Below are 18,761 nucleotides of genomic sequence, written 5' to 3'. Positions count from 1 at the left end.
GATTGATGGTGTAGTTTTGCCTTCCGGAGAATCTGGCACTATGTTGATACCTTTGCGTATCCATTGATTTAATATATCGATCTGTTTTCATATGTCGTTTCTGGGTTTGAGGCAACAAGATACATTCAACTTTTAAATGTAGAAACAGACAAATGCAAAAAATATTATTTAATCTTGTTTGACTGACGTATTTCCAGGTACTGACGAACTGACGCAAGTTCAAACTCCTGTTCTTGCTTGAAGAAGTAATGTATACTTGGTTTGTTTGAAAAAATTCATGTATCTAAATACGATTTTAGAAACAAAAATCTGTTATTTACTCATCTTAAAGTGACTTATATTTTCAATTTAGCTTTAACTTTTTTCTTATATCTTATATTCTAAGAGTGAAATAAAGTTAATTGTTTTAACTTTGTGCTTAAAACGAAAGTATTACAGACATTTAAATAAGGTGAAAAGTATATATGACTAATGACAAGTTATATAAGCTTGAGTGATTCATGCACACGTCTCGTCTCCTTCAAAGTTTGATTTTAAACTCTATTACTTTTTATCGAGCATCAATGTTGGGTCTTTTCTTGAAGCTGTCTGTCTCAGTTTCTTGAAATGTTAGTCAAATAAGACATAATGTGATGGAAATAAAACATTAGTAAAGTGTTCGAATTTTTTCCGTGCGTTGATTGTTTGAAGTGGTTGATTGAAATTTAACATTATTTATTATGTAAAATGGGAGGGTTTAGTCTGCTTTTAGCATATATGTGTTGCTATCGCCACGGTTGTCCGGATTTTCAACCTATTAAGAAAAAATCGGAAGAGTCTACCCCTGACAATATATCATTTCGTCCACTATGTTTCAGTAACCAAGAAATTTTAGACTAAATAACTTAGAAATAACAAATAATTTTTTCAATTCTTATGCTTAAAGAAACATTTTTGCATGAAAATATCATACATTCAATTGTGTGAAATATTGATTAGTTTATTTAAAAGCTTTTTTTTTTAAATGGTTGCTTGAAAACAGAACATTAAGTTTTATTGCATTTTGTTGTAATCGTAAAAATGTGCCATTTGTTTTAAATTATAAAAATTACAATGTATCCATATCAAATATGAAATATCATATAAGAAAGCTGCGTTAATAAAGAAAACATTAAATTGAAGTAAAATCAAGTTTGTTATGACATTAAGTTAATTTAAATTAATTTATAGCTGAGCTTTTTTTTTTTTTTTTTTTTTGGTTCAAAATTTTGTTTACTATATTTTTACTTTTGGTTTAATATCAAATTTAACTTGAAATGAAACTTCTTGTGGTATGATATGCATTTCCAAGTGTGTTTATATTTTTTAAATATTAATCTTTTTAAAAAAAATTCCAACATTTTAAAAATTAAAGTCTGTAAAATGCAATAAAAAATATTAATTTAAAATGATTACATTACAATTATTACATTAAATTACATTACAATTTGCTTTATAAAAAAATTTAAACAGCATACTCCTTACGTGAAATACACCACCAGCTGAGTCATTTCCAGCCGAGGACTGCAGTTTCGTACTTATTAGCACTCAACCCCGCATAGGAAACTGACTGAGCTGGAGATGGAAAACCTCTTAAGGAAGCCAAGATTGCGAAACAAACTGGTAGTTAATATAGAATTAGCAGACCAGACGAGTGACCGAAGCAATGGTTCGGTTCAACTCAAAGATTGAACGCAAGGCGAGGTATATTCAGTAAATTACCACCCATTAGCCAAGGCTAAAGCAAAAATATGTGAAATACACCACCAGCTCAGTCATTTCCAGCCGAGGACTGCAGTTTCGTGCTTATTAGCACTCATCAGCCCGGCATAGGAAACTGACTGAGCTGGAGATTTGGTCACTCGTCTGGTCTGCTGATTCTATATTAGCTACCAGTTTGTTTCACACTCTTGGCTTCCTTAAGAGGTTTTCCATCTCCAGCTCAGTCAGTTTCCTATGCCGGGCTGATGAGTGCTAATAAGCACGAAACTGCAGTCCTTGGCTCGAAATGACTGAGCTGGCGGTGTATTTCACGTATTTTTGCTTTAGCCCTGGCTAATGGGCGGTAATTTACTGAGCATACTCCTTATTTGGACTATGCTATTCAGTTTTGTTCGCCTTATCTGAAGAAAGATATTTCTGTATTTGAAAAGGTTCAAAGAAGGATAACTAGACTAGTAAGGGGACTTTCAGATTTAGACTGTGATACCAGATTTAATAGGCTTAATATGTATAGTAGACTGCCCCAAAGTTGTGTAGGGGCAAAAAAAATTTGGAATTTCAACTTGCATACCTTGGATAATTGTGACATTTTATGCAATAACTGTCTTGTAAAATTTTAAACCATTTGAAGAGCATTAAGTGACAGCTCAACACCCTTAAAAGTTTTTAAAACTTTTAAGGGTGTTTAACCTAATTTATTGAGAAATATTTTGTTTCTCCAAGTTTTGTAAAATTTACACAACACAAAAACTTTCTCTTATACTTTTCTTTTAATAATGCTCAATAATTAAAATTTTAAATCTTCTTTTTGCTAAAATTACTTTTAAAAATTTTTAAATTCTACCAACAGAAATTCTATCAATTTTCAGTTTGATTTCCTCCATTTGAAAAATGTGTTGTTCTTCATCATTAGTAAGTTTCAAATTAAAATCTCTTGCTAATTTAACTGCTCGCTCAGCACAATCATTTACTACCTTCATTGCCGACACTACTTCCTTTAACTTTATCATTTCTTTTTGCTCAGTTATGAAATTAGTATAAAATTTCATTACAATAAACAGATTCCAAGTTGGTTCTGTAACAAAATCCAACAATAGTTCACTTCGAAAAGAATTAATATCTAAAATCCTTTCTAGATTTTTGTTGCTGTAAAGCTTCAACTATCACATCTTTTTTCTTTGGAGGCGCGAGATTTGAGAAAAAACCTAATCCAACTAAATCTACCCATAGGTACCAAAAGTTGTCCTTTAAATTTTTTAATTGCTAGAAGAGTCACTTCACTATTAGTTTCTTTATAGTTCTGGTATTTGTAGAAGATATAAGTCATTATGCGGCTTATTGCAGCGACTGGGGGCATTGAATCAAATTTTTACATGGATTTGTTGCCATGAGCAGACATTCTTTTTAATGCTTGAATCTCATATGATGCTTGAATTCCTTGCGAAAGCACAAAATCTTCAAGAAGTAAATTCCTTTTGCCATCCATTTTGCCCAATGAAAAGCACCAGGTGAACTAAATGTACTACAAAGAATGTGATCAGCCTCACTAAGAAGAATCAGTGATAGCTTTAAAAACTAAATAATCCTGACGAAGTTGGATTTCCTCTTTTAGTTGTTGCCTAAGGAACTATACAACATGATTTTGTTTATTCTATAACCATTGCTTTTCATTTTTTATTAAAACATAATCAGTAGTGTGTTTATCAATTGATTCATAGTTTTCTTGGCTAATAAAAGGGCAAAAATCTTTTAATCGAGCAAAAATGGTAATTTGTGGTCCTGATGATAGAATACATTGGCGTCGTCAGCTGAAATTTATTGTGGGGGGGGGGGGGACCATTCTGACTCTGTCATTTTCAAATTGCGTTAAGAAAAATTCGTGTATATATCTTAATATATAAAAATCTTCTGTGCTGACGTTTGTCACCATAAAGCTTTTAAACGGCTGGACCGATTTTGGTCAAATTTTTTGTGTGTAATTAAGTTGTGGCAAGCATGGTTTCGAAGCACGATGGATAGAATCGGAAACGTTTTTGTTAAGTAATTAATTAAAACATTGGATGCTTATATCTCCCAAATGATAAATATTTATTTTAACCTATTGTTGAGCGAGAACCTGAAATAAATATTTAACCAGTTGCCAAAGGACAATAAGAAAGCCAACTCTGCTTTTTGTAATGAAATTTCCTACTGTGATATGTCAATAATTGAGAATAGATAAAACATAGAGAGAGTTGAGCCTTCATTTCTTGAAAGCAGCGATTTTAGGTCCAGTGATATATTTTAAAGTAAAGTACTCGGAGAAATCGGATTTCTTTCACTAGGTTCACGCAAAACGTGTAATTTTCGTCGTAGTTAAACCAAAGACCATGTGACCGGATCGGTGCTTTAGGTTTTCCTAACCAAATGATCGGATAGTACCGTACATAACAACATTTGTTTCTTGGTTCAAATCCATCTGAGTTTTGGCACCAATGGCAAGAATACTTTAAGGATTATCAAACTAATCAGTACATAATTAAAAGAAAAGATGGTGGAACTTGAAGACGAAACAAATTATATTTTTGTCCAGATAAATTACAACAGGGTATTTCTGTACACACAAAATCAGTGCAGTGGAAGATCTTTATCTTTGGTAGAAAGAACAAATTAGGCAAATATATGAAGTTTTCGTTCAAAAGATGGGATCGCTATAGGTCGGAGTTTGCTTCGCTCACTAAACGGCTAGATTACAGGAACGTGGTGGCTTGGTGACATCGACCATAACAATACAGTTGCTTGATTATTCGTTTACTACTGTTAATGTAATTTATTGTATTTTTTGTTCATTGGGAGAAATATTTTAAATTGCAAAGAACTGTGTTTGGTGTTTAAAGAATGTTTAGTCATTTTAGTTGACGTTTTTATTTTACATCAGGAGGGGGGTGGGGGTGATTTTCGCTTATTCAGGATACTGTTTTTATCTTTATCATTTTTTTAAACGATATCCATTCGATTGTTTTATTCTTTTTCATATGAGGGACGTTGCAGCGAGATTTCCCGTTTTTCTAGATGGGTAGTTAGTTTTTTTATACTTAATATCGGAGGATGATTTTTATCCTTTGGGTATGGCTGATGGAACAAACCGTACAATCTATGAAGATCTTTCAAGTATGCGAGAAAAAATAGTTGATGAAGTAACCACTCAGTGTGCCCTAGATAAATCAAGTTGTAATAAATATACGCATTCTGACACCAGGCAGCTTAAAACATTTTCTATTTTCTTATTTTTTTCAACAAAACGGTTCAAACACTTGATAGTTGATTGAAGTTTTTCAACTTTTCAATTTACGAAGTTTGATCAGAACAACCTCTGTTGGGTCCTCTAGTATTTATATATATATATATATATATATATATATATATATATATATATATTAGGGTGATCCTTATTTATATGGGGAAAAAAAAAATTTGGAATTCAACAAGTGACGCCCCCTAGTTTTGTGACACTATAATAAAAAGTAACATGTGCAAAATTTGAACTCGATCGGTCAATAATAACACGTGCCCCTAGGCTGTTGAACTTTAACACTTTTGATAATTTTCTCACAAATCTTCAAAATTTTACTTCAGTCTCAGTACATCGTTTCTCCTAGGTTTGCAAAATATTTTTACAGTGAGGTAGCACTAAAATTAATCTTTATAACTACTTTATATCATCTAAAGATTTTCCGTTGAATAAGAATGAAATAATGCTTTTGAAACTTTCCTTAATCGTACACTTTTCTCAATGTATCTCGATAGTGTGTATTTTTTACGTTAGTCTTGGACGATCTGTAAAATAAATTGTTTTTTTGTGAATCATATTCAGTAAATTAGTTGCGAAATTCTTCGATTAATATTGTGCTACTCTTTCAGTTGTATCATTCACAATTTTCAGTATTTTAACGATCTTTCTTCCCTTTAAAGAGTTTCCTTCATTTTGCCGTAAATCAGGATCAAATAGAAAAAAATCTTTTAGTATTTGTAGCTTATCAAACAGTTTTATTGACTCATAATTGATTCTATGAAGAGGAAGATTTTTACCAAGAAATTATTCCAAATCGTCTACAGTTATCTGAAATTTGTTAAACAGTCATCAGACACGTCTTCCTTATCACAAGCATTTTTTGCACTAGTGTTTTCTTATCTTCAAAATTAATTCCTTCATCCAATACGGACAAAGCTACTAGTTTATCCCCTAAATACCATAAATGATTCATAAATTTTCCAATCACTGCTTCTGCTGCATGTTTGTCGTCATTTTGTACGCTGCTAGTTTTTCAGACATATTATATTATTCAAAGGAGCCTCAATTGGGTTGCTGCGAAAAACCATATCTTCATACATCATTTAATTGCGAAACAGCATTGAAGGGCTTTCTTTTCATGTAAGGTCAATTTAAATTGTTTCCTAAATATAACAATTTTCAAACAAATACTCCTTTTGCCACCTATGTGGCTCAGGGATAAGCTCCAGGTTGCCAAAAACATATCCCTGTAGGAGGAAATTCACTAGGAAATATTATTACAAGTTATGAGAATTATATGTAATCTTTCTTAATTCCGCTTTTTACAAACAATAAATAATATGTTATCAACTTCGGCTTTTAGAATTTAAGTGGTATGTGTACTTGATTGAAATGTTATAAGTTCTGAATGATGGAGATCTTTCAACAAAATTTTGAAGCGCTTAAATAATTGAATATCTGATCTAGAGAACTAAGAAAGGCAAGAACTTCTTTAAAGACACACTCTACTGTACGATTTCAAGTGCATGATGATGGCAATCCTAATGTAATATATAACCGTTCAGTTTTTGCTCTAAAAAATTGCATGCACAATTCATTGGTATTGCAAGTCGTTGTATCAAACACTACAGCTAGAACAGTTAGTAATTAAGAGCTATCATATAAGATATTATAAGCAACTGAAGAAATATCTAAGGAATTCGGTGTAGCTATTCAATAGTAGGACCTGAAACTATCAAGGTAATCCTTTCGGCGTTCTTTTACCAGTTGCAACTGGATGTAGCTTTGTATCCCAGTGAATAACTACAAAATCTAAATTTAAATTCATGAAATTTAATTTTACCACTCGAAGAATTTCTCTTGCCCTCTTAAGGAATGTACCATTGATCACTAGGTCATTTGGATTCAAATTTATTGCATCTATATAGGCTGTAAATAAATGAACACCATCTTTATCCCTAATATAGCATTTGTCTAACAGTGATGAAAGGCGAGCAGATATCAATAGTTGTCAAGCTTTTTTGCATTGAGGTAGACCAGCTGTAGGCTAGAATTTGATGATAATAAAGGACTATGTACTGAAGTAGAAGAAAAATAATATAAAGTATAGATTTCTACATTGTTCTGATCTGGATATTTTTTTAAAATGTATCTTTTAGCTATGGAAAATACAGTATATTTTTATGTTAGGAATAATCGAGGATTTTTCGAAATTTATATTTTAAAAATTGTATAAGCATTTAGGTATGTTTATAACAAATATAATTGCAATTACTTATATTTATAGCATCGAAGCCTTGCGACTCTATTTGCCACACCTATTATATACACAGTGAATTTTGTAAATCAACACCCTCAAAGCCTAGAGGAGGCAATTTGTTGCTGTCAAAGATCATTCATTAATGGCCTATAGAATCCCTTGTGGCCATCTTGGTGGGAAGAAACGTTCCCCTGCTGCTGGGTTCGAAGCGCAGAAGAGCGGTACGTTTGACCCAAGGCCATTGGTGTACATGTACCCGCTGTAACATGTTAAATTTTACAGAATGAAGGTGAGAAAATGGTCGGTCTGGAAGTAGCAACACCTGTTGAGGTTCAAATTTACTTTAAATATAAAACGTTAGAATTATTTTTACTTAAAAATGAAAAAACCCGCAATTTTTTCTTCGAAACTCAAAAAAGGGGGCCCTAGGGGCACGTGTTAATATTCATGGATTGACTTAAAATTTTGTAGGAATCATTTATTTGTACAATGGAACAAATTGAGGGGGCGTCGCGTAAAATATCTGAAACTTTAAAAATAAGGACCACCCTAATATATATATCTATATATATAAAAATCTCGTGTCACAATGTTTGTTCGGGGTAAACTCCAAAACTACTGAACCGATTTTTATCAAATTTCATAACTATCTGTAATTTGGTCCAACTTAAAAGATAGGATGGTTTTTATAATTTTTAACTGCAAATAAAACGTTAATTACACATAAATAGTGAGTATTAATTGTTTAGTTCTGTAAATTCTTAATAGATGGCGGTCTAAGTTAATTAATCGATATACCTCTAACATCGTTTGACCTACTACTAAAAACACTATAATAAAACAAAAACCTCCGAAACGTTGCATATTGTTTCCATATAACGTTTCCGGATTTTACAGGTTTTTATTCACTTTCTGAGGAAGTCAATTATCTTTGTCAAGAAGTTTCCTGAAATGCTACAAATTGCAGATTTCACACAGTTGTGAAAAATATTTTTGTCCACCAGTATCAAGATTAACTGAACGTATTTATTTGGTGTATCGGTTTAAGCTCGATAACGGTCAGTCCAGATTGACTCAGCTCCCAATGAGAGTGAAATGATAACTGGATCACGAAGTTATGCAAGAGTTGCACATGAGTTACATTCGAGCTACTTGCTTTAGATTCTGGATTAGCAATGATTGCATTTATGCTTCGAGTTCTTAGTTGGGAAAGAAGGAAGGGGTTCCAGATTATTATATTAAACCTACGTTAGGCTTCTCTGAAGATGCCAGAATCATAACTGGCTTTAACCAAGAAGACTACTGAATTCTTCAAAAATATTCCAGGATAATTTCTGGAAGGTTACTGAATTTAAAGGGGAAAACATTTATTTTCTTTATTTTTTCCGCCAAGAGATTTTTAATAACATTAACTCTTGCAAATATACTTTCGCAACAGAAAATTGCAGTGACATTTGCATCGTCAAGCATTGCTGCTACTTTTTTTTAGATGGTAGACGAACAGCACATTCAGCTTTAAAGTTGCCCATTACATATTTATAACAAACCAAACGCAACCAAACATTTAAGAAAAAAACGCGGAACGGCTGTAGTGTTGCAAAAGAGTGCAATTATAGTTTGGGATAAGTGTACTGTGGCTCATGAGCAAAAAGCATTCATTCGAAGCACATCATAGGATTATGCAAGATTTGGAAGGCAACGATAAACTTTTAGTATTATTGCCTGAATACTGTCTGGGGACTTCCGGCAGACAATACCAGTTATTCCGATGAAATCAACGGGTGTTTAAAACAATCGTTTTTATAGCGTAATATCGAGATGATGCGATTGACCACGAATATGCGAGTACAAACGCAAATGATGTATTCGCACAAGTATTTTCTAAGCAATTTCTGGGTATTGCAAACATTGAAACTGAAATATATCAAAATACACAGTACATCAATTAGCCCGACAAGTTCTGCACTGCAATTGAGACGAAAAATGAACTAATTAAGAGTGTATTCCCGAATAAAATATATTTTTTTTTACTATGACTGTCTGTGTAATCACGCTATTTGGGAAGCAAAAAAGTTAATGTAGACCCAATTAACTTTTAAATGCAACAGCTGTTGCCCGTTAATTTGAAAAAAAAATAAATCAATCGATACAATTGCTGATTAGAACAAATCAGGAAAGTTTCCAACTGAATTTTAAATTATCTGGATATGACAGGAACGACACTACACAATTTCCAGTTGAAAATAAATTCACGAATTAATCTTCTCCAGAATTTAAACACACCTAGGCTTTTACAAATATACACGTTTAGTTGTCAAAAGGGTCACTGGAAATGTTCTTGAAGCAGCAATTTTATTGGAAAAGTTTAAAGGAGGAATTATCCTGCTGCCATGCATTCCATTAATATCGTCAGAATCTCCAATACAGCTTAGAAGGCTTCATGTTTCGCTTTGCTTCGCCTTGGCGATAACCATCAATAGATCTCAAGGCCAAACAATGGCGGTTTGGACTAGGAAAATAGGTGTTTCTCCCATGGGTACAACTACATGTAACCTGCTCATGTGTGGAAAACCATCAAATCTGTTCGTCTTAGCAAAAGATTAACCAAAAATATTGTGAACAAATTAGTACAAAGATAATTTTCAATTTTAATAATTTAAAATAATCGAAACAATTGTTCGAAATAAATGTTATCTACCTTATTCATAAAATTCTACTTTTATAGCTTATCAATTTATGTATAAACTGTGCATACAAAATCTGTATATTGGTTAATGCTTAATTTCAACATTCTGATACTTTACTTACCACTTTCAAGTTATTTTGCACCTTTGGACGATGTGAGTACACTTCAAAAGATTTCCGAAACGTTTAAGGATTTCAGTGGTTTTTATACACTTTCTAGAAAAATCAAGTATTATTGTCAAAAAGTTCTCTGAATTGCTACACGTTGCAAGAATGCAGTTTTCTTACTTTTGTGAAAAATATTTCTAGCTTCCAGTTCAAAGATTAACTGGTCGTATTTAAAAAGTGTATGGGCTTTAGTTCGATAATGGTCTGTCCAAGCTGATTAAGTGCTGATAGGGAGCAAATAGGCATGGACGATGTTGTTTTGCAAGAATTGCAGGCGAGTGCAATGCGCGATACTTGCTTGAGATTCTTGCTGGACTTCGGCCATGTTTGCAATACTGCCGATGGAATAGTTTCAGGAATGTTACTTAATTTTAGCGGAAAACATTCCTGGTATTTATAAGGTATCTTAATTGTAGAAATTGGGCATATCAGCTGCCCATCATTTTCCAGGAACATTTCTGAATTATTTTTACAGTGTACTTACTAAATTTAATGAACGCAAGTATAGATAGTAATGGTTTTACTATAGAAAATTTAGTTAGTTCCTACTTCGGGCAAACACGACCATTCTCATTTCCCAATCGCAGCGTTCCTATATTCCTATATTTTCCTATATTTCTGGAAAAGGTTCCTATTTTCCTATAATTCCTATATTTTCCTATATTTTCAGTTTCCGCTTCTTTTTTTTTTTACTTTTCCCCCGACTTTTTGCTACTGCATTTCCGCGAGCGACGCGCAGACGCCATTTTATCTAAGCAGGGCTCCCAAATGGTCCGCTTTTCCCGCCAAAGTTCGTTTTTTATGGTAAAGTCCGCTTTAGACCGCTTTTTAACATTTCAGTCTGATTAGTCCGCTTTTACATAGTTTTTACTTAAATATCACATTTTAAAAGTTTTTCCATTTCGTTAAAAGTTACTGTACACCCAAACACGCCGCCGCAGCGCGTGTTAAACCAAGTTCGTACGCCCATTAAAAAAACCTTGAAAGGTTATTGGGAAAAAAAGGTCTTTTTTTTTTCAAGTGCTTGAAAACCTTGAAAATGTATGAAAAGTTTCTTTATTACTTGAATTCTTTAAAAAATCATTGGATTGTGTTTCAATAGTGCAATTTTCTGAACATATATATATTCGGTTTGATTTATCGCGAAAAATTGCTTTCGTGTTTAAGGTTTCAATCCCTTTGCATCTTGTTAATATTTTGATGTTTTTACAATCCAAAGTGATTTTGACATGACCTTAGCTTAGCTTATTTTTCGTTTAATTTCAATAATTAACGAAGGAATTATTTTGGAAACTATGGCAACATTGAACTTACTCGGATTTCGCGGAAAAATGCTTCTCGCGTTTGAAATTTCAATCCTTTTGCATCTTGTAAATATTTTGATGTGTTCCACAATTGGAAGTTATTTTAACATATGCTACCTTAGTTTAGTTTATTTTTCGTTTAATTTTGGTAATTAAAGAAGGGAAAAATTTGGAAACCATGACAACATTAAACTTATTTGTACTTCGCGGAAAATTGCATCTCGCGTTTGAAATTTCAATCCTTTTGCATGTTGTGAACATTTTGATGTTTTTGACAATTGGAAGTTATTTTGACATATGCTACGTTAGTTTAGCGTATTTTTCGTTTAATTTCAATAATTAACGAAGGAATTATTTTAGAAACCACGGTAACATTGAGCTTATTCGGACTTCGCGGAAAATTGCTTCTCGCGTTTGAAATTTCAATCCTTTTGCATCTTGTAAACATTTTGATGTATTTGACAATTGGAAGTTATTTTGACATATGCTGCTATAGATTAGCTTATTTTCCATTTAATTTCAATAATTAACGAAGGAAATATTTTTAACCCATGGCAACATTGAACTTACTCGGATTTCGCGGAAAAATGCTTCTCGCGTTTGAAATTTCAATCCTTTTGCATCTTGTAAATATTTTGATGTGTTTCACAATTGGAAGTTATTTTAACATATGCTACCTTAGTTTAGTTTATTTTTCGTTTAATTTTGGTAATTAAAGAAGGGAAAAATTTGGAAACCATGACAACATTAAACTTATTTGTACTTCGCGGAAAATTGCATCTCGCATTTGAAATTTCAATCCTTTTGCATCTTGTGAACATTTTGATGTTTTTGACAATTGGAAGTTATTTTGACATATGCTACGTTAGTTTAGCGTATTTTTCGTTTAATTTCAATAATTAACGAAGGAATTATTTTAGAAACCACGGTAACATTGAGCTTATTCGGACTTCGCGGAAAATTGCTTCTCGCGTTTGAAATTTCAATCCTTTTGCATCTTGTAAACATTTTGATGTATTTGACAATTGGAAGTTATTTTGACATATGCTGCTATAGATTAGCTTATTTTCCATTTAATTTCAATAATTAACGAAGGAAATATTTTTAACCCATGGCAACATTGAACTTACTCGGATTTCGCGGAAAAATGCTTCTCGCGTTTGAAATTTCAATCCATTTGCATCTTGTAAGTATTTTGATGTGTTCCACAATTGGAAGTTATTTTAACATATGCTACCTTAGTTTAGTTTATTTTTCGTTTAATTTTGGTAATTAAAGAAGGAAAAAATTTGGAAACCATGACAACATTGAGGTTATTCGGACTTCACGGAAAATTGCATCTCGCGTTTGAAATTTCAATCCTTTTGCATCTTATAAATATTTTGATGTGTTCCACAATTGGAAGTTATTTTGACATATGCTACTTTATATTAGCTTATTTTTCATTTAATTTCAATAATTAACGAAGGAATTATTTTGGAAACCACGGTAACATTGAACTTACTCGGACTTCGTGGAAAATTGCTTTTTGTGTTTGAAATTTCAATCTTTTTGAATCATGTAAATGTTGAAATATTTTTCCCAATCGAATGTTATTTTCCCATATGCCACCTTAGATTAGCATGTTTTATGTTTAATTTAGTAGAAAATAAATGTTTTATGGGAAACATGCCAACATTGAACTTGGTTCGTGAAAATATGCTTCTGTGAGCTTTCAATAGTTTTGCATCTTATAAATATTTTTATATTTATGACAATTAGAAGTTATTTTGACATGATACGTTTTAATTTTTATTTAAATAACTAAAAAATTAATAATTTTTGTGTTTAATTCGAGTTTATTTAGTTTTTCAAACTTAATTTTGATTATTCTTTGCTTATTTTCGTTTATTACTGTTTTTTTGTGTGTGGGGGGGATATTAAATTTAAATAATTTAGTACATAGCATTTTAAAGTAGTATTTGTATATGAAACAAAGTTGAAGTATGTAATTTCATCAAGTTGAATTTGTGTACATCATTTCATTGTCATGATGCCTGCTGTTGTTCTCATGTGCCAGCTAGGCTGGCAATTTGGGGTGCGCTGCTTCATTTTTCCAACCGCACTGTCATTTGGTGTGAAGTCCGACTTCCACAGTACACACGTCATAAGGACCAGTTTATAGGGTAGGCAATTATTCACAGCATAACATTAGATTCACACAAAGAAAGGACAAAAGAAAGTACGTCCATGCCCGAGCCGGGATTCGAACCCGGACCTTCCTGTCGCAGTCAGACTTCTCTGACCACTAGACAAGGCAGGCGGCATGATGCCTGCTAAGGGGGGATTTGTTCCCCCCCCCCCCATAAAAGTTCAAAGCACTCATGGCCCTGCAATCATGGAGTAATTTTTTAATGTAAGCTTTATGATTCTTGAAAATATACTTTGAATATGAAAATTGCAAAACTAAGCCTCATGTGATCTACTTCCCTTTGTGATTGAGCATTTCAGACATTTTTAGGAAAACTTTGAATACAGTAGATCTGTTTGGTGTGTGATAGATTCATATCAGTTTTGAAGGGTATAATGCTATTAAGAAGCATTACAAGACAGAAAAACACAAAAATAATTTTAAACTAAGGAAAGATGAAGCACAGCTTCATCTATCCTTCTGTGGGACTACCAGCAACCCCCCCCCTCCCATCCAAATGTTTGTGTAAATAATATTATTATTCAATGGATAAAAAGAACAGTTGTGCAGAAGATAAAGGAATTGTATCATTAAAAATCTCAGTATTATGGTTAATTAACAAATTATCTTCATGGATTTAGCAGCAGGCAGCTAATTTGCCTTTTGGTGCTTCCTTGAAATTAAATGAATGGTCCTCCCAAGGTCATCTTTTTAATCCTAACTGGTCCTCTTTTTAATTGAAAATGGTCTCCTTCCTTTTCTAAAGCTAAAACCGTGTTTCTTCCTGAGTGGAGCAGCGTTTGACTTTAGCTCGTCTCTGCAGCTCAATTCTGAGCCCATGAAGCTCCTGCGCAAGTCCTCAAAACTTCACTTTCGAACTCGGCGTCGATGAACTTGGGCGATCATGATGGGCGCATGGGCTGTGTAGGTTTTGATGATGTCATTCTAGGAAGGGCTCTCCGGCCACTTACCGTTTCAGGTCTCCACACGCACGATTTTTTTTCTTTTTTTGGAACTTTGCGTTTGGCTACGGTTGCAATTATTGTTACTTGCGGGATAGCTCATCTCAACTTCGATTGTTTTGGTTTTAATTGTGTGGAATGTAGGTGCTGCAGTTCGCGTATCAACTAAACGTTCATTTTAATAATAATGCCTCCGAAGAGGCCGCACAGCCAAGTTTTCAAAAAAGAATACGCAAAGCTGTTCTTGATTTTAAAAGAATTGAGGAAGTCGGAAAGACATGCACACTTTGGGGTCGTTCCAGACACAAATTGGGTCCGCTTTGCGGCCCCTTCACAAATTTACGCATCGTAAAAGCGGCCCCATTCACAAAATTCCATGTTCAAAAGCAGCTCATTCACAAAATAAATATACAAACAACATAATAGGGTAAATCTGGAGCTATCATTTTTTTCCAACCGGAAAGCTACCGGACCAGCAGCTACGTGTGAAACATAGTCGCCATATTTGGTCATTCACGGGATGGAATCAGACAAGATGCTTAAGTGCTTAAAATTCTAAGAACAAAGCAGAATTGTATTTTTAGACTTATTTATGCGTATGTATTGCACTTATGTCAGGTAGTGTTATTACATGTTTGTAATCAAATAGTAGTGCAGTCGAACCTGTTTATCTCGAACCTGCCTATCTCAAAAACCTCTCTGGGTCGAAGTTTTTCATTTTCCCTGCACATAAAGTATTAATTCAATGTTTTCCCCCATGTTTGTCTTGAATGAAATTTTCTGAAAACCTGCATAACTCGAATTTCGACTTAAGTGTCTTTCTTGAATTCCATCCACAACAATCTTTATTGACTGGAATTTGGAGACAGAAAGCACTTTTCTTAATATTAGCAGTCACATAATCCTCCAGAATTAAAACTTTATGTACAAAAAGCAAGTTTTCCAGCAATTAAATCCATTCTGAAACTGAAAGGAAGGGGACAATGTTGATTAGTAAAATTGCTCCCAAAGTTTTACTTTCGAGTCATTGCTCCAATTACTTATTTTTAGAACTTTTTTCAAAACTTCTGTATCTCGAAGCCTCCATATCTCGAATTTTTCTTATGTGCCGTAAAATTCGAGATAGACAGGTTCGACTGTATTGCATTTTGAAAAAAAAATGTCCTACTGGCCTGCCTTGTTATAAGAATTCCTGTATGTCCTCTTTTTATTTTCAAAATGTTCCTATATTATTTCGAAAAAATCCTATATTGTTTGCAAAAAATTCCTATATTTTCCATCAAATTCCTATATTTTTTTCAGAAAATTCCTATATTTTCTATCCAATTCCTATATTTTTTTCAGAAAATTCCTATATTTTCCTATATTTTTGTTGGCAAATGTCACTTCTATCCCTGCCAGTGATTTAAAATCAACGGAATATATTAATTTGATTGTACAAAAATAATTTCCATTCTCAGCCACAGCAACGCGTGGCTGGGTCAGCTAGTATATGTATATATATGTGTGTGTGTGTGTACACTGGTGTGCAAAAATTAAGGACAAAGTCGAAAAATTAGCATATCAGCTGAACGAAGAGGCAGAGCGGACAGAAAGACCAATCAGGAGATTAAGTAAGGTGATGTACGGTAGCACATGCGCAGATATGCAGGCAGACGTAATGGGGGAGTGTCTGAGTAGTATAAAGCATCACGCCGAGTTGCTGCCTCAGGGAGAAATGGCGAATAATCAATCTGTTAGACGACATCTGGATGCTTTTATCGAGGTTGAATCATTGGGAAGTTGGAGGAAGGCCGCAGTGTGACAAGTTTGGTTGCAGAGTTCGGAATTCCTCACAGCATCGTTTCACGACATTGTAGACAATTTCAAACTACAGGAACAGCTATCCGGGGGTTCGATAGTGGTCCTCCACGAGGAACCACACCCGCAGATGACCGGTATATTGTCTTACAGGCCAGAAGAAACAGGCGGCAGACAGCGGGAGAAATCGCTAGACACGTGACACAGGCGACTGGACGACCGATATCGCGTTTTACCGTGGCCAGAAGACTGCATGGTGGTGGTCTGTTTGCACGACGCCCTATACGGTGTGTACCTCTAACGCCTGCCCATCGGAGAAGGCGTTCTCTGTGGTGCCGGGAACACCGGAATTGGAGAGACAATGAATGGGGAAGAGTACTCTTTACAGATGAGAGCAGATTCAGTCTGAGTAGCGATTCTCATCGCATATTCATCTGGAGAGAGCGGGGAAGCCGCAATCATCCCTCGAACATCATTGAAAGGGACAGGTATGGAGGTCGCGGTGTTCTCGTTTGGGGAGGCATCGTGCTTGGTAGTTGTACAGACCTTCACATCTTCGACGCAGGTTCAGTCAACAGGACCCGTTATTGTAACGAGATTCTTCTTCCATATGTGCGTCTTTTTAGAGGCGCTATGGGTCCGCAGTTCCTTTTCATGGACGACAATGCACCATGTCATCGCACAGTAGCTGCCGAACAGCTCTTAGAGAGTGAGGATATTGAACGTATGGATTGGCCGGCACGATCTCCGGATCTCAATCCCATCGAGCATGTATGGGATTTTCTAGGCAGACGCTTGGCAGCTCGTACCATACCACCAGTAACGATTCGGGAGCTTTGATTGGCGCTGCAAGACGAATGGGCAGCAATGCCTCAACAACTCATTGACACCCTCATTATCAGCATGGGCAGACGCTGTGAAACCTGCCTAGCAGTCGGGGGAGATCATATCCCGTACTAAAGACCGGATGTTTCTTGCTGGACGCCCATCACAGGGATGTTTCGGCCTTCAGTCGCATTGCGCCATGCTAATTTTTCAATAAAGCTTCTTTTTATCCCTCTGATTTCTCTTTTAGTAAGTGTTGCTTACATTACAGATGTCCTTACGTATTGGGGATCTTACGGTATTAATTGTGTTAATTTGGAAAGCTTTTGTACAAAGTTATATTGAAAAAACCGTCTCGTCCTTAATTTTTGCATACTAGTATATATATATATAAAGAGAGAGAGAGAGATAAAAACTTGACATCAAATAGAAATGTGTAATACAATACTTTTAAACGGGTACATCTTGATTTACATATTACACAATAAGAAAAAAAAATTAAATACCAACAAATACATTTTTTCTAGACTGCACATGGGAAACGAATATCCGTGCCATTTTTTTTTGTGATCAATTTCGTCCAAGATGTGTTTGTGAGCGTAACATAAAGCAGCATGATTGAACCACTTTTGTGTCATAGTCGACCTTAGATACAATTTCAGCTTTCTCAGCGCACTGAAGCTTCTTTCAGCTTTAAACGACGAAGGGCGGCACACCAAGAGTAGCCGCACCAAATTTTCAACATTTTGAAGCAGTGGACAGTTGAATTAACCGTACTTAATGAATGAAATCATCAAAAACGAAATCCAGCTTTATTGAATCAGCCACTTTATGGAATCAAAGCTGTTTAGAACAAAATGTGACTCATATAAGCCGTGACAACTGTATAATTAAATATTTATATTACATAGTGATAAACCCTGCAGCTCTAAGTTCTTGGCACAAGTTGGATACGAAGGAGTTTAATTTGATGTTTCTTAATTAAAAAATTAAAGTATATAATTCACCGTTATGACATTCACAAACCTACGAGAAACACAACTACAAAAATAAAATAAGACACAAATAATTAAGCTCTCATGATATCATATTTTAATAATGCAACCTTTTAAAGTATTTTCTTAATTTTTCAGGTTTTTTGTAATAAATGCGCCAAAACTTTGCTTTTTTGTTAAACCCTCCATACACTCAATGCATATGAAACCAAAAAAACAGCAAAAACCATGCCCATGTAAATACATTAATTTCTGATTTCTCAAAATCAGCAGGGAAAGTGCCCCTCCTGATCCTCTTTAAGTGACATTCCTGCCTTAAGAGGCATACCCCACAGATGGAAAAGTACTGGCCTACACAGAGAACAAACAGCATTTGGTGTATAATTGAATTCTGATCAGCGGACAATGGGAAAGAGATAGAGAAATAAACTGCTTTTTTCTGACACTTGACAATAAGTTTTAAAATGGTTATTTCAATAAAATTTGTTCAGTAAAGCAGGATTATTAATGGATAATTTTCTGTTAAGCTTTAATAATTAAAAGGAGTATTATTTATTCCATTAAAATTCATAAAAGATGAA

The 18,761-nt window shown here is 34.1% G+C and overlaps 1 protein-coding gene across 1 annotated transcript in view; it reads left to right on the top strand.

Annotated features, from left to right (window-relative positions):
* LOC129234662 (protein lifeguard 1-like) overlaps positions 1 to 18,761 on the top strand; it is a 90,104-nt gene continuing 71,343 nt past the window's right edge. The window contains exon 1 of the mRNA XM_054868704.1: positions 1 to 245. The gene's annotated coding sequence lies outside the window, so the exon portion shown is untranslated. The remainder of the gene's footprint in view (positions 246 to 18,761) is intronic.

Source organism: Uloborus diversus, chromosome 1 (genome assembly GCF_026930045.1).
Source record: "Uloborus diversus isolate 005 chromosome 1, Udiv.v.3.1, whole genome shotgun sequence".
NCBI lineage: Eukaryota > Metazoa > Arthropoda > Arachnida > Araneae > Uloboridae > Uloborus > Uloborus diversus.
Note: the sequence above shows the minus strand (reverse complement) of the source record. Positions and strands in the feature narration are given on the sequence as shown.